The sequence below is a fragment of the Empidonax traillii genome, unplaced genomic scaffold (assembly GCF_003031625.1).
Source record: "Empidonax traillii isolate 1590-97213 ecotype Southwest subspecies unplaced genomic scaffold, ASM303162v1 scaffold378:size984864, whole genome shotgun sequence".
Taxonomy (NCBI): domain Eukaryota; kingdom Metazoa; phylum Chordata; class Aves; order Passeriformes; family Tyrannidae; genus Empidonax; species Empidonax traillii.
Window position 1 is genome coordinate 947,975 of NW_020955571.1, and position 4,815 is coordinate 952,789.

Consider the following 4,815-nt stretch of genomic DNA (forward strand, 5'->3'; position numbering starts at 1 on the left):
AGCAGTAATGCAGATGAGACCTTTGCTGGTGATTTCTTCCCTGCCTAAGGATGTGTTAATACAATGAATGGATTAGAAACCCTTTGCACTGTGTTGATTACTTGTTATTGTAGGAAAAAAAAATCCCATAGTGTAAGAGTGGGTGGGAGCCAGTTAACATGTACTAATTATGTTTCATGCCTAATTTCAGTCCCATTGTTCAGTCCTGAGAGGATTTAGCACTAATTTCATAGGTTTTGCAGAAAATCTAGCATCTGTGTAAACACATTTTTGTCCCTTGGTTCTCCTTCTAGCTTTGGCTTTTCAGCCCTTGTACATCAAATTAAGTTTTTGTTGACACTTCCCAGAATGGTTTTACTTCATGCTATTATTTTAGAGGAAAAGGAAACACTACTACAGACCCCACTCCCAAGAGTGAATTTGGCTTCCTTTCCAGCAAAAATGTTTTCAAAATCAATTCTCTCTACCAGGTGGCCTTAATTATATTCTGGAGATGTTTATATGTGAAGTTCATTATAGTTTCAGAAGAAATGCAGAGTTTCAGCAACACAGGCAATCTAGAATCAGTTTCAGATAATGAATGTCTTACAAAAATCTACTGAATTCCAAATAGTATTGTTGAGACTTTAAAATAAATAACACCATTGTCATTATTCACAGATGTGCACATTGAAATTAAATATCAGAGGACAAATATCCCACTTTGAGAGCTGTGCATACCACTTATACAGGACTGGACATTTGCTCTGCCATGCACAGCATCTTGGAAATTCCTGCTGGAAATCATTGAGCCTGCCTTTGGAAAAGGCATTAGCTAAGGATGAGCTCAGTTCATTATGCAGTGCAAGTATCTAACACAAAGTTGAGGTACTGAGTGCAATTTTCAGGCTGGTCTGAGGGTGTGTTGCTGCTGCACACCCCAGGGGCATTCTCTCTCTGTGTCTTGATGTCTTCTGGGGCCTTGCAATATAGTCCTGTATGGTGATCAGCAAATTTAAAATCATAAAGAATAGGATAGCCTGCATCTCTTGACCTCAAGAGAAACCTTGAACTGAGATCACAGACTCCACAACAGCGTTTCTGGAAATTCCTAGAGTACAAAGGCTCTTTGGATATATGGAAGGTTGAGCTGAAGGCAACTCCGTCAGACTGAGTCCTCACTCTAGAAATTATGGCCAGGCCTTGTTATGGCTTTGCAGTTTAATTCTGTAAGTAAAGTATAGAAGTGGGAATTATTCCTATTTTATTGCAGAGTGTAATTAAGGCAAAATATCATTAATACTATCCCTTAAACTGTACAAAGCAGTATCTGATATTGGGACTTGCTCTGAGTCCTTTCTATTGTCTCAGCTCCACCCAGTCTCCTAAACCACCTTGCTTGGTACAGATTTAATTGCATATAAATAAAGTCCAGAAAATGCAATGTTTCTATTCTTTTACATTTATATTTTTCTACTGGTGAGATGCAGAAAGAAAATGCAGGCTGCATGTCTCTGCTGGGGGTATTGTTTGAACAATCACATTCTTATTGCCCACTTTATGAAATATGGTCCTTCTGTAAAGAACCATCTTAACTGATGACTCCTCTTATGAAACTGTGACAGAGGAAAGGAAGCCAATTAAATAAAACAAATCACAGATGCCTCAGTGCGTTACTATCCTCAGTTTTCATTCCCCTAGTTGTTAACACAACACAATCCATGCTAATCTGAGCCTAAACATTATCCCTCTCTATGTTCTCTTTCTTCATAAAGATTCTTCTTTTTTTTTTTTTTTTTTTTTCCTATTTTCTTTTAAAGATTAGCAGGTCTCTTGGATTCAGATTCTGAACATCCAGCTGGTGTGGTTAACTGGAACAGGGATTAAGAAAGATAAGAATAAATATAGCAACATCTTGTCCAGTCTCTCTCTCTCTCTTTTCTTTAAGCTTTTGTTTCACTCTTTGTTTTTCAGCACCAGGAGAATGAAGAAAAGTAAGTGCACAGCTTTCCACTCTAACTACATGCAATGCCATCCATGGCAGCTATCTTGGAAGTCTGATTTTAAAATGATAAATGTCTGAGAAATATTAGCCCTAGATGTAATTGTTCCCGCACGTTCTTTGTTTTCTTGTGCTGAAATGGTTTTAAGAAGTATTTTCTTCAGTATTTGGTCAGTATAGTCCTGACCTAGGAAAGTAGGTAGATATGTGTTTTCCCCAAAAGCAATTCTCTGCTGAATTCAGTAGTGACACTGTTCCTATTTTCTGAATGTAATTTGTGATAATCAAATGAAGTACACAACTTAGTCTGAAAAGATCTACTTCCTTTATTAATCTGTTAGCTAGAGCTCCACAGACCTGGAAAAAGTTTGATCATATCTGAATGGAACTGGCACTCTAGTTTCAATTCAGAACACAGAAGTTTGTTGCTTATTTTTTACTGCCTTCTGCCTTGTAGTTTACAGGGTTCTGAGATTTTCCCTCGTAATTTAGATCTGTTCCCAGTTAGTTACACCTGGCAAACATATATTGCTTTGGGAAGTTACTCAATGATATCCTTCCCTTGTAGTCAATGTTTAAGACACAGTCCATAGAAGTTTTTCAACCAGTTTTTCATCGAGTCTGTAGAGCAGAAGAAGGGAACGATTCAAGTTATGTATCCTTTGATATTATATGTCCAAATTAATAAGTATGGGAAGAAAGGCTTCTCTTGGGATTTTTCAATTAAAGAAAACACAGATCTGAAAAATTGCCTATCCTTCGGAACTAAAGTGTACTAAGCCCTTTGGAATATTTAAAAAAAATCTTAGATAAAGCTCTGAAAACTCAGGTCATCAGCCATAGTTCTAATTCATGAAGATAATTACTTATTTGGGACTTGCTGGACATCCCTCCTTGTGAATAAAAGCACTGTTTGTGTGAGAAGTTGTCCAGACATCTACTGGAATTTCCCTTTCTCCCAGCTGATAACCTCTTTTTTTCAGCTGTGTCTTTGTTCCACTGTGATTGACTATTTTTTTAAAGTCAGTTTTTTTGCTCTGTTTACTGAGATTTCTCTGTCCCTGTTGTACTCGTGGCTTTAAATTTCAGGATATGCTTGGCACTTTTCCATAATTTCTTTTATAGGTTTTACTGAAGAGTTAACTTCTGCTTTTAGGCTAAAGCATACTGAACTGGATTTCTGAGCTGGATTCCTGCTCAAATCAAGAGCTAAGTGCATTTATTATAGAGGCACTGATGGCATCTTGTGAAGCAACAGCCTTCTAAATCAGTGGAAAGCCTTGTATTACTTCAGTAACATTGGTTTAGGCTTTAGTAACTGCAAGCTAATATTAGGGATCAAGAATTTCAAGAAACATTACTGACTCTTTAAAATTAGATTATAAAATTTCCTTCTTGATGTTTATAATACTTATGGTGGGAATAGAGTTCATTGAGAACCCTTTGAACAACACATAAAGTTTGCCAGATTGATATATTCACTTATTTATTCTGATAGGTTGATGAGGCTGATGCAAGAGAAAGGAGAGATTACCATTGCTGGTATGATTTTATTAGGGTCTCACGGTCTTATTCTTGGAATAAAAACTAAGAATAACAAGTAAAATTGAATAGAGAATTAAATATATAGTGTTCCCTTGGTGTTATTCTTATTTAATTACCTTATTATAGAGAAAATATTTCCCTTACATAGTTTATTGGCCTTGAATATTATCAACAGATTTTAGTAGGAAGAATATTCAGTGGCATCAGAATACTCAGTTAACATTTCACTGTTAACTTCAGCAATGTTATGGTGTCATATAATCAAGGAAAGACTCATCTAGAATCCACTCCTTTTTTAGTTTAATGCTTATTGAGACATATTGTGAAGACAACACCAATAAAACATGTTGTCCAAAATTGTGCCTGTACAGTTATTTCATGTTGCAGAAAAGAAGGCTATAATTAATTTTTGACTACCTTTTATGATGGGCTATTGTCCTTGCAAGTTTCTAAATTAATTCAGTGTAATAAAATGCCAGTTACTTAATAAGCGTAGCAACTTTCTTTGCATATTGAGTTGCATATAGTTATGTCAAGGAGAAAAACGAAAATGTGATGCTATGTTATTACTGTGAATCCAATGGATCTGGAAAAGCCAGATTCATTTTTTGTAGAGCTCTCATAACAGCAAAAGTAGGGCTTATGCTACATGAGATAACTCTTATGACTTCACCTACTGCCTTTGAAAGATGCACTTGGATGTAACTTGAAGTAGTTTCAGATGTTGAGAATAACAGATTGCATGAATAAAAGCAGGATTTTATTAATACTATTGCTCTTAGTGCTGCAGCCAAGAAGAACCAGTGCAGGTGTTCTCATGTGAGAAATGCAAAGGAAGTTTGATTCTACTGAAGCCAAATATATAAATTTACTTTTTTCTGGGATGACTCTGAAGTAACCAGTTTTCTAGTTTCTTGTATGTGTTGCAATAGCTTTCTCTTTCTTACTTTCTTACTTTCTCACTCCACTTCTTCCCTTCCTTCTTTCCTCCCTCCCTCCCTTCCTTCCTCTTTTTTACAATACGTATTTGAGATTGCAAAGGAGAGATGATGGTGTTACTACAAGCACTGTTCATTACTATTCCACTTATATGTCAAAAACATGTATAATAGAAAGAAAAAGTAGAGAAGGATCTTTCACAGGTAGTTTAATTCCTTCATCTATCCCACAGCTGAATCAATTATGTCTATGTTGTCCCTGAGAAATAATAGTTGAGCTATTATTATAACATTTCACAAATGGAGATTTCACATTCTTCCTTAGCGATATTTTTCAAATATTGAAGAAAT